Source organism: Benincasa hispida, chromosome 12 (genome assembly GCF_009727055.1).
Source record: "Benincasa hispida cultivar B227 chromosome 12, ASM972705v1, whole genome shotgun sequence".
NCBI lineage: Eukaryota > Viridiplantae > Streptophyta > Magnoliopsida > Cucurbitales > Cucurbitaceae > Benincasa > Benincasa hispida.
Window position 1 is genome coordinate 58,775,847 of NC_052360.1, and position 19,146 is coordinate 58,794,992.

At 39.2% G+C, this 19,146-nt stretch overlaps 1 non-coding gene across 1 annotated transcript; it reads left to right on the forward strand.

Annotated features, from left to right (window-relative positions):
* Nucleotides 1-18,639: 18,639 nt before the first annotated feature.
* LOC120068621 lies at nt 18,640-18,746 on the forward strand. The gene has a single exon (XR_005479259.1). It is a non-coding gene; the product is annotated as a small nucleolar RNA R71 (small nucleolar RNA).
* The last annotated feature ends 400 nt before the right edge of the window (nt 18,747-19,146 follow it).

The window sequence follows — 19,146 nt, forward strand, 5'->3', positions numbered from 1 at the left end:
CAGTAATAAACCTACATGCCAAGTATGCTTTAAATAGGGGCATATTGCTTTTACTTGTTACAAATTACTAAACAAAGGCTTCTCTCCAAATCAAAATGGTGCACAAAATAGCTGCAGTCAGAATCCTATGCAAACTTTTGATGGTGAAAATTAACCTACATACCAAGCTCTTATGGCAGCTCAAACAAATAATCCGTTTGTAGCCACTCTCGAGGCAGTTGCTGATCCTAGATGGTATGTAGAGTGGAGCTTCAAATCATGTAATCGGGGATCCAAACAATATGACATACTCATTTGAATATGGAGGTACTAAAAAAGTTACTATAGGTAACGGGTGTGCTGTCCCCATCTCTCATGTTGGTTCATGTTCTTTAGTTACACAATGGTTTGATGAATCTGGAAAATGTGTTATGTGTGTTGGGTTTTATGTCCTAAAAACTCGCAGTTTGTAAAATGATAAACATTTTCTATTATCAATATACTTGTTGTATGAAAGTCTAAATTCAATAAACTAAGACTCATGACTATTGTATGAGTACTTGAACTTTATGTGGAGACATAAGAGTGGATCAGGTTCGAGTAAATAGTCAAAATGATCTATGGTACATGAATGAGGTTGGATACCTTATTCTGGTAACACCATTGGATGCGGCCTATTCTGTAGTCGTTACAAAGAGTTGTAAAGTGCTACATACGATGTGATCCTAATTCATACATGTTATGACATGAAGAGTGTGGGTGTCCTATGCAATGAGTTTGCATAAGATCAGGACCAAGAAATAAGTCATTCTTACTTTATAACGTTGTTTACTGTTTAAGACTTACTATTTCACCTAGATGACTTAGGTAATTCGATCTTAATCCTGAGCTAACTGACCTTCTGGTTATTCGGGACTTCCCTTAGATTTGCATAGTTGAGGGTTGGCTCAACAGCGCCGACTCAATAAGACTCCCATTTCAGGGGTAAGACTAGATAGATAGCTGGGGACATAGGGTACAAGACGGAGATCACGTCTACCCGATTTAGGGATAGAAGAAAGGTTGTTCTCTCAAGTACTGAATCCATGCCTTGAACAAAGGGGCCCACCCTCTCACTGGGTTGAGAGAGTTTTGTTTGGTGATTGGATCACAAACCAGTTGTTCATTAGAGGATCAGTAGAGATTTGAGAAATAAGACGTAATCTCGGGGGTAAAACAAATATTTGACCCAGCCGTTATTACGAACAACCTGTGAAGGGTCAACTTAACTGATTATGGTAAATCATGTGGACATAATATATCTACAGTGAGGGGAGTGCAACTATGGGCTTTTAGTGGAATGACCCATTAGTTGACGAATGGAGATTAATTTAGTCTAATGAGTTTAGACATTAATCTCGGATCATTGGAGCCCCTGATCTGTAAAACCGCGAGGTTCCCCTACTAACTCGTAATGGACTAGCTATGGAATAGCGTGATAAGTTAATTTGAAATGTACAAATTAGAAATTAAGGGAATTAATAATTATATGAGATATAATTATGTTTTAATTTTAGAATTAAACAGAATAGGAGAATTATATTTTAAATATGATTTAAATATATAAAGATGGATATATGTTAAAATTAATTTAATATTTGATATTAAATTAATTAAGTTTTATTTAATAATTAATTTATGAAATTAATTAATTTTTCATTTTTAAAATCAAAATTTAATTTTTAGATAAAATTGAAAAATTGGAAAACAAAAACACAAAATAGAAAAATGGATTTTTCCAATATCCATCTTTGAACCAACTCACACATATTACAATATCATGCCTTTGTCTTCTCTGAGCATGAGTTGCAACTCATGTAGTTCTTCTCTTTGCAAGTTGATCTGCAATATAATGAAGAGATGGAGTGAAAATCGACATGCAATCAAAAGAGTTTTGAGAGAAAAAATTGGTTTGAAGAAAGGTTCTTCAACAAGGTTGCAGCAGTGAGCTTTTCTCCTTCATCCCTTGATTTAAGCTTGTTTTGAGTCCCACAACTCAATCTAAAGTACCAAGAGAATAGTGGGGAAGATCTTGAGGTGGTCTACAACAAGATATGGAGAAGATAGAAGCTGGAGATGGAGTTTTGAAGAAGTTCTGCAAGAGGTATGTCTTGAAACTCACTTTTTTTGCAAAAGCATGCTTTATATTTTTCCAAAATTAGTGAATTTGAATGTTTAGATGATCCTTGTGTTTCCGCTACTGATGATACAATCCTACAATGTTTTCCTGAAATATCAAAAAATCTTATTAGTGTTTCTAAACTAGCACAAGATAACAAAGTGTATATTGAATTTCATAATGACTGTTGTCTTGTTAAGGATACCCATATGGGCAAGGTGGTGCTGAAGGGGGAACTAAAAGATCAAATTGAATAAACTTTTAAACAAGAGTATCCATGAGCGCATGCGGATCTTTCCGATTTCATTGTGACCGAACTACCACACATACTTTTTAACAAATAGATATGCATGTAACACTAATTATAGGCATGTTTTAACAATTAAAATAAAAAGACTGAGTAAACATACCAGTTGAAAACAATCTTCACTCGAACTCAGTCCAGAAAAAGCAAACTCCTCTACACTTCTTATCGCCCAGCAAACAGTCGTCGAATAGAACCACGACCATCTACACGATCGGCAGCACATAAACAAACAGCAACCTGGGACGACACCACCACTCGATCGTGTAGTACTATTTTCTATAGTCGGGTGCTTGTCGATCGTGTAGTATGAACAAGCAAGTGAAAAATAGTAGAAGTCTATCATATAGTCGGGTGCTTGTCGTTTAGAGAAAGGTACACGATCGTATAGGTTTTTATAAGCGATCGTCTAAAAAATAGTAAGCGATCGTTTAGGTTTGCTCGACGCGCTAACCAATCGTATAGAAAGGGTAAGCAATCGTTTAGGACGATGGGCGCTATCGCACAGGCTCTCAACGCTAAGCGATCATAAACTTTTCACACCATGAGCGAATTTTGAATCTCTTACAAAATAAAAATAATTTTCATTTTATTCTTCAGTTACAAAGATTGAATTTGATCCTCCCACTTTCGCACGATTCTGGAGAAATTCTCGGCCAATTATCTCATAACCGCTTAATTAATTAATTAATTAATATAATCATATTATATTCTTAACCTATAGTTTGATATCATATATCTACTATAGTAATTTCCCCTCTACTTGATATAAAACATATTTATATCCAATTTTCTCCAAAATAATGTATCTTATATATTTAGTCAATTATATCATATATAATTAACCAGTTCAATTATATCATATATAATCGAACTCCTTTTTGTCAATTTGAACATTTCAAACTGACCCAAAAACTAATTCTCCACTTTTTCTAAGCTACCAAGGGGACCTTATGGACCTATGGCTCGAAGCTCCAACGGTGCGTGAATAGCTGACTAAACTCTTTAGCCATGAGATCCACCATCCGTTAACTGCCAATCATTCCACTAAAGACCAATAGTTGAACTCTTCTTACCACAAATATATTTCTGTGTCCATCAGGTATAACCAATCATAAGTACGATGACCCTTCATAGATGTTCGTAAGTACAGTTGGGCCAATTTACCCTTTTTCCCCTGTAGTTACATCTCACTCCTTAAGTACCACTGATCCCTCTAATGAACAATACAACATAGTTCTACTATGTGTGGACACCTCTCGTGCCATGAGAAGGTATGTGGTGCCACATTGTTCAAGCCCCAGGATCAACCATTAAGGGAGCAATCTATCTACTTACCCTTGCTTTGGGGAAGGAGTGAATTTCATCTTGTGTAGTTGAGTTCCCAGCTCCGAAATCAGACAAATCCTCAAAGTGGTAGGTTTGTGTTGGCGATTAGTCCATTAGTGCCCATGTAAATCAAAGGACCGTCCTCAAAGGCAGAAATTCCCAACTCACTGAAAATTGTGGTTATGTTACCTATTGTCATCCTAGTGAAGTGAAGTCTTTGTCATGAACGGTGTTATATGACGAGACGTTAACACTTCATGGTCAGGTCTTATATAAACTTTTTGTATAGGACGCCCCCACTAGCATGTCCCCTACACAAATGATCAGGATCAAACCATCTGTGACAAGTCACAACACTTGTGACCATTCTTCAAAGTGAGCCATATCCGTAGCATTACTAGGATAAGGCTTCCCTCCTATATCCATATACTACAGACCATTTTGTTTATCACTTATGACATGATCCACTTATATGTCAGCAATGCCCTTTGCCGTTTACTTTTGAGTTCGCTCTCAGTCTATCCTATCTGAATTTCAAGATTGCGGATAGACGTCGCTTGACTCTAGAATACTATTTCATTCTTCTCAATATACTGCTTTAGTAAGCTCTCTAGAGATGAAGATTGTGGCACCTGCAAACTTCTAGCTTGATTTTATGATTGACCGTTTGTTCGTGGGAAAAATCCTAGTGTCCCCTCTTTTTACGCGATCGGTTGAAAATTTTGTTGTTGGTTTTTTCATTTGAAGTTAGGGTGGTTTCTCCACCCAGGTTTGTAAGTATTGGAAAAAGGATTATTTTTCACGAAATAAACAGACCGTGGATTCCTAGGACACTCTTCCATTGGATGGTCTTCTTCACAAGTGGCACAACTTGCACTCGTTTGCTCGATTGCGTTACCCTACCCTCTATGCGTTCCTGAGCTGCTGATTGCGATTCGTTGTATTAAATTCATTATCGCATTCATTTGGTTTTGTAGGGATGCGATGGCCCTATTGTTTGTGTCGCTATCTTTAATTCTCAGTCGTTGATCGCTTTCTCTCCAGTTTTTGTGATTCTTCGAAATGTGATCAAGTATATTCTTACCCTCATTGTAAGTTTTGTCGAGTAGACCTCCAGCTGCTACCGCATTGGCAGCCGTCTGTGATGTAGGGTTCAATCCGTGGTAGAAAATTTCCATTTGGAGGCAATCGGGCAAGCCATTGTACAGACAATCTCGCACTAGTCTTTTAAACCTCGCCCAGGCGTCACTAAGCTATTCGTCGATATCTTGTTCAAAAATAGTGATCAGCTTCCTCCGTCTTGCATTTTCTACCGGGGGGAAGTACTTCTTCATGAAATTTTCCACTACCTGTTCCCACGATTGATCTCCCCTAGTTCGAGAGAATAAGCCCATTTTCGTGCTTGGTCACGCAGCGAAAATGGGAATAGCTTTAGTCGAACCTCCTTAGCGAGGATGTTTGGGAACACAAACGTATTCCTCGCCATGCCTACCGCGAAACTGTCTGGTAGTTTGAATCATTTGCAGCATCACCGGCTTCATCTCGAACCTCGATCCATCTAAGGTTGGCCTCATGATTCCTGGTGAGAAATCATAATGGTTGGGTGACGCATAGTCTCGGATGGGCCTATTGTGGTCGTTCGCCAAGAGAATGGGGTTTGCCATGATATTATTTGCATTTAGTACTCTGTCTTCCGGTTGCTTCGCCATGTTGGGATTTTTCTCTTATTGTTGATGTAGGCGATTGTCTCTTCTTCTTTTTGGGAAAGTTCTCTCAATCTCTGGGTCGTAATCGGGCTCAGGAACTTGTCCTTCACTCATACGATGCCCGCTTCTTCCCTTACCAAAGGGGAGGCAGTGCACAAAGATGAAAAGCTGCAAAGAAAATAAAAAAGTTACCGTTAGCAAAATATGAACTATTGTAGTCCCCGGAAACGGCGCCAAAAACTTGATGCATTATGAATATGATGAAATAATGGTGTATACTGCGATGGTGGAGTATGCATTGTACATGCAAGTTTTTCTAGAAAAATCCAAGTATAAATGCTACTAGGTTGTCTGGTAAGCCCAGGGTCGAACATAAGGACTATGGAGATAGTATGCGCCGGTAAATTCTGATTCCTTTGCGCTGATAAACAAAACTATAAGTTGGTTGGTATGCTTGTTTAAAATATAAATTCTATGTGGTGGAATTGATAAAAGAGTCAATAACAGCGAAAGTTGCAATGAGTATGGGGGGAACGGTTTGAGAAGGGATTTAGCTAACACTTCCTAAGATTGCGTTCAAGTTATGCGATCATGCTACACATATACAACAACAGGTCATCTCTCAATGCAAATGCTATAGCTCCTAATTTTAGGACGCGTGCGATGTATACGATGATGTCTATAGGACTTATGCTTAAGCCTCTATTCTTGTCTATGCGATGATGAATGATACACACATACACAAGGCGACCGCATACTATCATATCCTATTTCTAGGGTGCATGCGATGCATGTTCGCAAACAAAACTTATCTCTATGTTTCTATCTCTTGCTTATGGGGTTCTAATCTGACTTTCTCAAGCCTAGATTCTAACCTAGCTCTCTCAAGTCTAGGTTCTTTCTTTAGACTCTCTCTCAAGTAGCTCTAAATGGGTGATGGACGCATACATAAGACAAGATGATCGCATAAAATGAAGATCTTAGGTCATGCTAACTAAGTGCTTCTCAACCCATTTGGAAGTTTAGTTACTCATGCGTGATGTAAAGAGAGTGAACAGATGTAGAGATGCAAATTCATTTTATAAATGAATTCAGAATACAGAATGACAATGAGAAGTAAGGAGAGGGAGCCTGGTAGCAATGTCTTGCTTCCCAAGGCTTTTACACTGTGTTTTTCTCTACTCTATCCAAAAGAATGTTCTTGCTTTCACAGAAGTCGACCCTTTCTCCGTTCTCAATACTTCCCGGCACTCTCTCGAGCTGACCAGGAACGATCTTCTGGCGTCTTCCCTCTTCACTCGCCTCCGCCTCTAAGTATATAAAAATTACAGACTACGGCTATCTATGTATATGGTGGAAAAGAACTCCAAAATTCTAACTACTGAACTCAAACCCCTTTAACGAAGGTGGCCTTCGGTACTTATAGAGCTTCAAGGTGAAAAGCTTTTCTCTCAAATGATTGTAATGGTGGGATGTCATTAAATCTCTGTCTGATGTGTCGATTAATTGTCACTGAAAAGTTGAGTGTACTTGCTACAATGTGTCGTTAACGGCTTGTCAAGTAAATTTGCATTTGATTGTCATCAACTTTCTATCCCATCATGATTTATTAAGCTTTCACCTTGATGCGCCATCTCTATGCGGCCACCTTTTAGAGCAGATCTTTGCGAACGCATACAATCGCATAGCTTTGCGGTCGCAATCTTCATATGCACTTGGACACTGAATTCCTTGGAACGCAACTCTTCCTTGTGGCAACGCATTTTCCTGCACAAAATACGTAAATTAGCTACGTTAATGCAATGGGTGCATTCGATCGCAATGTTCTCAACTTAATGCTTTTGGACACGATTTTACATATTTTTACCGTCGCAATCCTACATTGTTTTATATCTTTGCATTGTAATAATGTGCATTTCTGAATGCAAGCCGTGAGAGCCATCGTAAACGGGTCAGCAACATTATGCTCTGAAGCTATCTTCGTGATGATCACGTCCCCTCGATGCACTATCTCGCGGATCAGATGATACTTCCGCTCTATGTGCTTGTCGCGCCTGTGACTCCTAGGCTCCTTGGAGTTCGCCACTGCCTCACTATTATCACAATAGAGGGTAATGCGCTTAGACATATCTGGAACAACTTCCAGTTCTATCAAGAACTTCCTGAGCCAGACGGCCTCTTTACTAGCTTTGCAAGTCGCTACATACTCCGCCTCCATAGTAGAGTTGGTGATGCACCTCTACTTAGTGCTCTGCCACACTACAACTCCTCCGTTAAGAGTAAAGATTGACCCTGAAGTGAACTTGCGAGAGTCCTATCAGTCTGAGAGTAAGAATCTATGTATTCAATAAGGACCAAATCCCTAGATCCATACACGAGCATGTAGTTCATCGTTCTCCGTAGATACTTGAATGTGTTCTTCACTGTGGTCCAGTGACCTTGGCCTGGGTCAGACTGATACCTACTGACTATGCCCACAGCGTAGCAGATTTCTGGTTTAGTATAAAGCATCGCGTTCATCAAACTTCCAACAACAGATGCATATGGGACCTGTGTCATCTTCTTAACCTGTTGAGGCGCTTAGGACACATGTCTTTAGATAAAGTGACTCCATGCCTGAACGACAGTAGGTCCCTCTTGGAGTCATGCGTCGAGTACTTGAGCAACATCTTATCAATGTACGATGCTTGAGATAGTGCTATGACTTTGTTCTTACGATCCTGAAAGATCTGTATGCCCAGAACAAACTAAGCCTTTCCCAAATCTTTCATTTGGAATTGGGTCGTTAGCCAGTTCTTAACTGCAATTAGTAGACCTACATCATTCCTAATGAGTAATATATCGTCTATATACAATACTAAGAATACTATTGAAGCATTGATGATCTTCTTGTAAACACGAGGTTCATCAACGTTCTGGTTAAAGCCATATATCTTGATCATAGTATCAAATCGTATGTTCCAAGATTTAGACGTCTGTTTCAACCCACAAATGGACCGATTCAGTTTGCAAACTTTTTGCTCTTGACCTTGGGCAATGAATCCCTTGGATTGCACCATGTAAATGGCCTCCTCAAGATTGCCATTCAAAAAGGTTGTCTTAACGTGCATTTGCCAGATCTCATAATTATAATAAGCTACAATTGACAAGAGGCGAGAAAGTCTTGACCTTGGCAATGAATCGACTTTAACATGGCAACAGGCGAGAAAGTCTCTTCATAGTTGACTCCCTCTACCTGGGTATAAACCTGTGCCACTAGTCGAGCCTTGAAGGTTTGCACCTTCCCACCAGCACCTCGTTTGCACTTAGATCCATTTATAACCTATAGGTCTTACTCCGTCAGGCTGATCTACAAGATCCCATACTGAGTTGAAGTACATCAACTCCATTCGAGATTCATGGCTTTGACCTATTAATCCTAGTCTATATTCTCTATTGCCTTCTGATAAGACAACAGATCCTCAACGTTGCCATCTTCTACCATAGTAAGGATTTCCGTGAAACCCAGATAGTGAATAAGCGAGTTCGCAACCCTCCCACTACGTCGAGGTTCCCTCAACTCTTGAGGTGGAAACGACCTCCAAGATGAACTATCATAACCAATTCTTGCTGATGAACCAGGTTTTGCAACAATTCTTGTTGAAGTTTTAGTAGTTTTATTGAAAAACTCACACAACACGACTTTACTACGTGCACTGTGCTCCTTAATATGATTCTCCTCCAGGAAAATAGCACTCGTGGAATCAAACACCCTATTTTCTGACGAATCATAAAAATAACCCCCTTGTGTACCTTTGAGGTAGCCTACAAAGAGGTATAACCTCGACCGTGGTTCCAACTTCTTGGGATTTGCCTCAAGCATATATGCAGGGAAACCTCAAATGCGGAAGTGACGTAAACTACCTTTATGCCTGTATCACAACTCCAGAGGTGTTCTTGCAACACTCTTGGAGGGAACACAGTTGAGTATGTATATTGTAGTCTCCACTGCGAAACCTCAAAATGAGTCCGATAAGGAAGCGTAACTCATCATCTAACGAACCATGTCCAACAAGGTTCTATTTCTCCTCTCCATTACACCATTCTGCTGAGATGTACCCGATGCTAAGAGTTGGGAAATGATTCCATGTTCTATCAAATAGTCCTGGAATTGCGAGTCCAAAAACTCTCCACCTCAATCCGATCCAAGTGTTTTAATCTATCTATCTATCCAATGTGTTTTCAACTTTAGCCTTGAACCCTTTGAACTTTTCAAAGGATTTAGACTTTCGTTGCATCAGATAAACATACCAATACCTAGAGTAATCATCAGTAAAACTGATAAAATACTCATAGCCACCTCGGGCTTGCACATTCATAGGATCACAAATGTCAGAATGTACTAACTCAAGAGACTCTTTGGCTCGATAACCTTTTCCAGTAAAAATTCGTTTAGTTATCTTACCCTCAAGGCAAGATTCGCACACTGGTAAAGAATTTTCTTCTAACTCACTTAGAAGTCCATTCTTCACCAATCTCTCAATCCTATTGAGATTGATGTGCCCTAATCGAAGGTTCCAAAGTTGGGCATTTACTTTTGGAGAATTTTGTTGACGTTTAGATTGAGTTACGACAGTTTTAAACAATTCTGTGTTATGGAGGGAACTTATGGCTAATGGTCTTAGCACATACAAGTTACTTTCCAGATACATTGTACAAATATTAATACCATCTTTATGAATAAATGCTTTATCCACATTAAATGAAATAGTGTATTTACATTGCAGCAAGCACTTTACAGAAATAAGGTTCCTCTTAAGTTCAGGAATATATACATCACGTAAAACAAGAAACCTATTCTGTAAAGATAACTGGATCCATCCCACTGCCACAGCTGAGATGACGTGCCGGATGCCGTATTTCCGCGACGTCATCTCACCAGCCTCCAGCTATCGTCAGGATCTAATCCCCTAAAAAGAAGAACAAACATGATTATGACGCTCAAATCAATTATCAAGGCAGAATCATCGTTCTCCACTAAACAAGTTTCAAGTACAAATAAATCATATTTACCTTTATCTACCTTGGCCTTAGCCTTGGCGGCCTTCCTTTCCTTTGGCCAGCGAGGGCAGTTTCTTTTCCAGTGTTTATCCTGTTGCAGCGGAAACATTTTCCCTTTTCAACTGGCGGCGTACGCCTTCTTTGGTGATAGGTGGCGAGTTAGCAGGCGCCTTCCCTTTCCTCATACCACCCTTCTTCTTCTTCCTCTCTGCAGAGTTAGAGGTAGAAGGTGCAGACTTCATTCTGAGGTTGAACCTCTATGGAACGTCCTGGAAGATGATGCAACATTTGCCTCAGCCTTCTTCTCTCCTAACTTTTCAGTAAATATTGGTAGGTCTGCAACTCGTTGAAGAGAGTTGTAAGAGTATATTTCACTTTGTTAAGAATCACACTACTAACAAAGTGCAGGAAGCTTTCCGTAATGAATGCAGGATTATGCTTATTGGATTGGTGTCCTAATCTCCCGGAGTCTCGTTGTTTTGTAAATATACACATTGTTCAATGAATAAAATAAATGTTATTTAATTATGGCATTTACTCATATCCAAATAACAAAGCTCTTTGTTTATCTTATGTGAACTTAAGCATGTATATGTGATATACAAGTGGATCATGCCTTAAGTGATAACCTAAACAGTCTGTAGTATAAAGATTAAGGTGGGATACCTGATCCTAGTGACAATACGGATAGGGCCCACTTTGTAGAGGTTTGTAAGTGTTGTAAAATACTATACAGATGGTTGATTCCTGACCATTCATGTGGAGACGTGGAGCGGGGGTGTCCTATACAAAGAGTTTGTATAAAACCTGGACCACAAGATGACTAGACTCTGTATATAACGTCGTTGATACTAGAGATTTACATCTCACCTAAACGACCATAGGTGACACGATCTCAATCCTGAGTATTTTGTGAACTCTTGCTTTAAGAGCGGTTCTTTGATTAGTATGGGTGAGAGTGGCCAGATTGCCAACTCAACATGCCTACCTTTTTGGGGACTTGTCTAATCTAGGAGCTGTGATCTCAATCCACAATTTGGAATTCACTCATTTCTCGAAGCAGGGATAAGTAGAGAGTTTGCTCCCTTAAGGGCTGATTCCAGGGTTTGAACATAGTGGCCACAACTTCTCTTTGGAAGAGAAGACTCAGTCATAGTAGGACTATGATTTATGTTCATTAGAGGGATCAATGGTACTTAAGAAGACAGATGTAACTAAAGGGGCATAACGGTTATCGGCCCAATTGTACTTACGAGCGATCTGTGAAGGGTTGTCGCACTGCTGATTGGTTAAGATGGACACATAATATATCTGTAGTAAGGAGAGTTCAGCTGTCGATCTTTAGTGGAGTGCCTGGTATTTAACGGATGGTGGATCCCATGACTAAAGAGTTTAGTCAGTTATTCACGTACCGTTGGAGCTTTGGATTTACAGGTCCATCAGGGTCAACTTGGTAGCTTAGATTTATGTTGAAGGATCAAGCTCTTGGTGTTGATTTGAAATGTTCAAATTGACAAGAGGTATTTTAATTATATGTGATATAATCGGTATGATGTATAAGATACATCTAGTAGAGGACTGATGTAAATGAGATTTACATTCAATACCTTGGAATAGAAAAAGAACTATGGTTTATATGTTTCGTAAGATGAAATATTAAAACTATAGGTTATAAATATAGTATGATAAGTTGATTATCATTTATGTTTATAATAATATTAATTATTAGATAATTAATACTTTTTCTTTTAAATTACCAAAGTAGTGAGTGGTTATTGGTCATGGTAATCGTGAGTATAAAGGAAATCGGTTTCCTATTTTGAAAGGGAGTGCTTTTACAAAGTGTTTTTCAAAAGATTGAAAAAGTTTTGAGTTTTCTCTCCGGCGAAAAGAAACTCACAGAAGTCGTCAAGTAAATACAGATTTACTAAACGATGGCTGGGCGAGCTAAACGATCGTGCAGGTGTTAGATAAACGATCGTGCATTGTTTACTAAATGATCGCATAGCTTTGCAAGATGATCGCTGGACCAAGGTAAACGATCGTGTAGAATCGACCGAGCTAAACGATCGCATAGCTTTTGCTAGACGGTCGCATAGTTTTATCAACACGATTGGGCATCGACCTATACGATAGGTCTCCGACTTCTCCCACTTTTTCTTTGCCTTAGACTCGATTGGAACAAAGCTAAGAAAGAAGGAGGCGGAATGGAGAAAGTCATGGAGGATCAGGATCAACTAAAGAGCTAGCCTGCCATGCACCTTTGCTTGCCTAGTCGTGTACGAAATCAGTTTTTTCTCCGTTCGTCTGCCTTACACCAAGTCCGAAAAGAGCCCACCCTCTGGATTCTCACACCGAGAATACCAAGGTCGCCTTATTAGTGGTGTTAGACTCAACTCGACACCGTCGAGGTTTTTCGGAGGTCGTTCGTGGTGCTGCAGAGGCCGTTCATTGTTGCGAAGGAGATCATGACCAAGGCAATCGTTGAGGATGAGCGCGAAGTGTTCGTGCTATATTTTTGCGGTCGTGTAGATCGAGTGTTCATAGTTGCGGTTGTTTGATTAGAGTCACACATCAGAGCATGGAGACATTTCTACTTATATGCGTAAAGTTCCCTCTGTACATTTGATGTTCATGCTGTAATTTCTCTACATATTTGCATAACTATTTGTATTGAAGTCGACTGTAAATGATTTGTTGATAATACTTCTGCTGCTCAAAGAAATCGCGTTTTCAATTTCTTTCAATGCTAACCTGATTGCCCTCATCGATAGTAGACCCATTCAACTCCGCCACATTGAAGTGGACCATCATGTTAAGCACATGTTCACGAATAGATGTGCCTTCTTCCATTTTGGAGTTGAATATACACTTAAGAGCCTCGTGCTTGAGCTGATCAGACGGTTGTCCAAACATCCCCAGTAGGGACTCTATGATCTCACACGCTGAGACCATGGGCACATTCTTCTTGGCCAAGACATCATTAAGACTTGCCAAGATATAGGCTTGGGCCTTCTTATTTGCCCGTGTCCATTGCTCGTATGCCTTCCGAAAATTTCGAGCGGCATTCGAAACTGGAATAGGAGGACAAACCTCAGTAAAAGAAAACATGAGATCCTCGATGATTAAAATTTTCGTGATCACGTGTTTTCATGTTGAAAAATTATCGCTAGTTAGTTTCTCGGTGCTAAGCAAAACTATTGTGGCTGTGGTCATTTTCAAAAACATGTTGCTGAAAAATGAACAAAACTTTTATTAGATTTTGCTAAACCACATTTAACCAATTAATTTTTGCAAAACAGTTTCAAGTACCTTAAGTGAAAGACTTCTATTTTGCAGTGATGCCCCAACGAGGCAGGACAAACGTCACCGGTGGGGTGATTAGATGCCCTTTCACTGGGATAAGGCCTTCTCAACCATTAAGTAGAACCAACTCTTGGAACTGAACCTAACAGCCACCATTTATTTGGTCCAGAACTATTAACCTTTAACAATTCCGCATAAGTGTGACCTCTTGCTTTCAGTGCCAGAGTCTCGCCCTAATGAGCCCACTGTAGGGAAGAAGTATATTAGGACAAGTGACAAAGTAACCTTATCCTCTTATAGGAGATCAAATAAAGAAACACGCAAAACTGCCATCCTATAGGGGGACACTCCAAGGTGCCTCGAGGCGATACGTAGAAACTTTATTCAATCCAACGAGGGAGACCGAGGGATATGCTATCGCATTTCCCGCTCCAACTTACTATGAACACTCTCTCCATCCATCTTGATATAGACCTACCCAAACACCATCCTTTATGGGGACACTCCCAAGGTGCCACGAGGCTGAGGGTAGATCTCACGGTGTGGACTATATAAGAAAAATGTGAAAGGTTTAAATAAAGCATCATATGCCTCAAATACCTCCCACTGAATGTTCTACCTAAGGGTTCATTAACCTAGACAATTCGGCTACGAATTTTAGTCTAAGTCATCTTTTTAAGTCCGCTCATAAACAACTTTTGTCTATGAAATATGAACAAGTTCAAGTAGTCACGTTTAAACACTTGAATGGACTATCCTTAACTTGCATGCATGCATCAAATCTATCTAATTCACCTTTCCAGGTAAATTCCCAGGTAGGGGTGTTACGTTTTTGTCAACTTAAATACCCTAGCCTAGCCAGAACCCTCCTTAGAAAAAAGGTCCCTTATAGAACGATTTGCTACACTTTAACCTTTTATTAGTCAATTTAATCCTCTTAAACTGAGTAAAAGATTAAAGCCTAAGGGTTGCTAATCATATTAGAACTGTGATCTTAGGTCTATGTCATCAAAGTTTTAAAGATTTTAAAACCATGAATTAAACCTAAGTAAGCATACAAGTCTTTCTTATTGCTTTTAATTCTAATTTCTCTTTAACCTTTAAAAAGAAATAACTAAAACACATTGCGCGTAACTAGGTGTTTATAACCCTTATAAAGAAACCTATGTATCATGCTTCATGCAATGTCCGGTGATTACTATATATAACTTTTGTATACGTGTAATAACCAAGCAAACATGCTTTCCATACACCCTTATACTATAACAATTATAATATAAAGATGATGCATGTCAATACTTTTTATGCATGAATAAATATCTCTTATATTATATAATGCATGAACATGCTCTTATATAATTAAATCATGCTTCTCTAAATTATAACATTTATAATAAAGAGATGATGCATAACCAATGCATAACCTAAGGTGGATTTACTATATGTGCATACTATATGACACATAAATAACCATACATTTCATGTAATAAACCAAAGATTAATGGACCGGGATGAACCTTTACAAAATCATAATGAAATAATTTTATTTATTACATTGTTCATCGAGCAAACCGATTCATAAGCAAACCGGGTTTTGAACTGTCTGGTGAAGCTCCATCGTTTAGTAAACGTCGCAGGTAAACGATCGCTTAGCACACATTAGAAGATAGCACGAAAAAGCTAAACGATCACTTAGACGAGAACGAGGCTGCGAAGCCTGATCGTCTAAGCGATCGCTTAACGCAGCGAAATTAAACGATTTACCATGCAATTTACCTCGCGATCGTTTAGTGGGTTACTAAGCGATGAAGCTTGCTGAGCTAAACAATCGTCTAGTGCATGCGCGTTAAATGACACTCGAGCATCTGATACTCAGTGATCGCTTACCCCATCGTCTACATGACCCATCAACCCTTGATCGTCTTCTTCCTCAAAGAACAACAACCCTTTCTCTGAACTTCCTCATGAACAACTCAAGACTCAAACTAACTTTGAATTACAGACTCGATAATAATTAATTATGCCAAAAAATGCAGGGGTCTTTACAATTAACCAAAAATGCAAAAGAGTTAATCAAACTGAGGTTTCATCCCAGAAACCTCTATTAATCCGCACATCCACAAACAATTCAACAATTGAACAGAGAGTAGACATGCACCCATCGCGAATGTATATGCAATTCTTTGCATCAATGAAATTTGATTATCAGCAACCTGGCTCTGATACCAACTGAAAGAACTCTTAAACAAGAGTATCCATGAGTGCATGTGGATCTTTCCGATTTCATTGTAACTGAATCACCACACATACTTTCTAACAAATAGATATGCATTGTAACACTAATTATAGGCATGCTTTAACAATTAAAATACAAAAGACTGAGTAAACATACAGTTGAAGACCATCTTCACTCGAACTCAGTCCCACAGAAGCAAACTCCTCTACGCTTCTTATCGCGCAACAAACAGTCGCAACGGTCGTGTACACGATCGACAGCACACAAACCAACAGCAATCGAGGACGACACCACCACTCAAAGCCCTCGGTATTCTTGAAGTGAGAATCCAAAGGGTGGACTTTGATGGGATTGGCAAAAGGAGGAGGAAAAGACAATCGTGTAGTATGAACAAGCAAGTGGGAAATAATAGAAGACTATCGTATAGTCGGGTGCTTGTCGTTTAGAGAAAGGTACACGATCGTGTAGGTTTTGCTAAGCGATTGTCTAGGAAATGTAAGTGATCGTTTAGGTTTGCTCGGCGCGCTAAGTGATCATTTAGAAATCACGTGTGATTGTTTAGTGCTTGGGTGTACGATCGTTTACGACGATGGACGCTATCGCATAGGCTCTCAACGCTAAGCGATCGTAAACTTTTCACACCGTGAGCGAATTTTCGAATCTCTTCCAAAATGAAAATAATTTTTATTTTATTCTTTAGTTACAAGAATCGAATTCGATCCTCCCACTTTTGCACGATTCTGGAGAAATTCTCGATCAATTATCTCATAACAATCTAATTAATTAATTAATTAATATAATCATATTATATTCTTAACCTATAGTTTGATATCATATATCTACTATAGTAATTTCTCCTCTACTTGATATAAGTCATATTTATATCCAATTTTCTCCAAAATAATGAATCTCATACATTTAGTCAATTATATCATATATAATTAACCAGTTCAATTATATCATATATAATCGAACTCCTTTTTGTCAATTTGAATATTTCAAACTGGCCCAAAAACTAATTCTCCACTTTATCCAAGTTACCAAGGGGACCTTATGAACCTATGGCTCGAAGCTTCAATGGTGCGTGAATAGCTGAGTTAACTCTTTAGCTATGAGATCCACCATCTGTTAACTGCCAGGTATTCCATTAGAGACCAACAGTTTAACTTTTCCTACCACAGATATATTTTTGTGTCCATCGGGTATAACCAATCATAAGTACGATGACCCTTCACAGATACTCATAAGTACAACTGAACCAATTTACCGTTTTTCCCTTGTAGTTACATCTCACTCTTGAAGTACCACTGACCCCTCTAATGAACAATACAACATAGTCCAACTATGTGTGAACACCTCTCTAGCCAAGAGAAAGTGTGTGGTGCCACATCGTTCAAGCCTTGGATTCAGGGGAAGGATTGAATTCCATCTTGTGTAGTTGAGTTCCTAGCTCCCAAATCAGACGAATCCCCAAAGTGGTAGGTTTGAGTTGGTGACCTGGCCATTCGCACCTATACAAATCAAAGAACCGCCCTCAATGGCAGGAGTTCCCAACTCACTCAGGATTGAGGTCATGTTACCTATGGTCATCCTAATGAAGTGAAGTCTTTATCATGAACGGTGTTATATAACGAGACGTTAAGACTTCATGGTCAGGTTTTATACAAACTCATTGTATAGGAAGCCCCCGCTCGTATGTCCCCTACACGAATGATCAGGATCGACCATTTATGACAAGTCACAACACTTGTGACCATTCCACAAAGAAGGCTGCATCTATAACATTACTAGGATAAGATTTCCCTCCTATATCCATATACTACAGACCATTTTGGTTATCATTTAAGACATGATCCACTTGTATGTCACCAATGTCCCTTGCAGTCTACTTTTGAGTTCGCCTGCAGTCTGACCTATCTGAATTTCAAGATTGCGGATAGATGTCGCTTGACTCTAGAGTAATGTTTCATTCTTCTCAATATACTACTTCAGTAAGCTCTCCAAAGATAAAGACTGTCGCACCTGCAAACTACTAGCTTGATTTTGTGATTGACCGTTTGTTCGCGTGAAAAATCCTGGTGGCCCCTTTTTTTGCGCCATCGGTTGATTTTTTTTTATTGGTTTTTCCACGCGAAGTTAGGGTGGTTTCTTCACCCAAGGTTGTAAGTATTGGAAAAAGGATTATTCTTCACAAAATAAACAGACCGTGGATTCCTATGACACTCTTCCATTGGATGGCCTTCTCTGCAAGTGGCACAACCTGCACTCGTTTAATCAATTGCGTTGCCCTGCCTCTATGCGTTCCTGGGCTGCTGATTGTGATTCCTTGTATTAAATTCATCATCGCATTCATTTGGTTTTGTAGGGATGAGATGGGCCCATTATTTGTGTCGTTATCTTCAATTCTTAGTCGTTGATCGCTTTCTTTCCAGTCTTCGTGATTCTTCGAAATGTGATCAAGTATATTCTTAGTCTCGTCGCAAGTCTTGTCGAGCAGACCTCCAGCTGCTGCCGTATTGGCAGCCGTCTGCGATGAGGATTCAATCTATGGTAGAAAATTTCCATTTGGAGACAATCGGGTAAGCGATTGTGCGGACAATCTCGCACCAGTCTTTTAAACCTCGCCCAGGCATCACTGAGTGATTCGTCGATATCTTGTTTAAAATTAGTGATTAGCTTCCTCCGTTCTTGCATTTTCCGTCGGGGGGAAGTACTTCTTCATGAAATTTTCCACTACCTGTTCCCACGATGTGATCTCCCCTGGTTCGAGACAATAAGCCCATTTTCGTGTTTGGTCACACAGCAAAAATGGGAACAGCGTTAGTCGAACCTCCTCAGCGGAGATGTTTGGGAACACAAACGTATTGCATATTTCAATACACAAACGTATTGTATTAAATTAATTATTAAGTTTCAAACTTAAACAATTACGTCTCTAATCAGGCACTAAATTCGTTATTATAGTTGGGTTATATTAGTTTGTATTTGAAGTGTAGATTATTTTATGGTTATAATAGTATATGTGTGAAGCGTAAACTATTTTAGTTTGAGGAAGAAATAGTAAATACTGTAGAAAAAAATTAAAAAA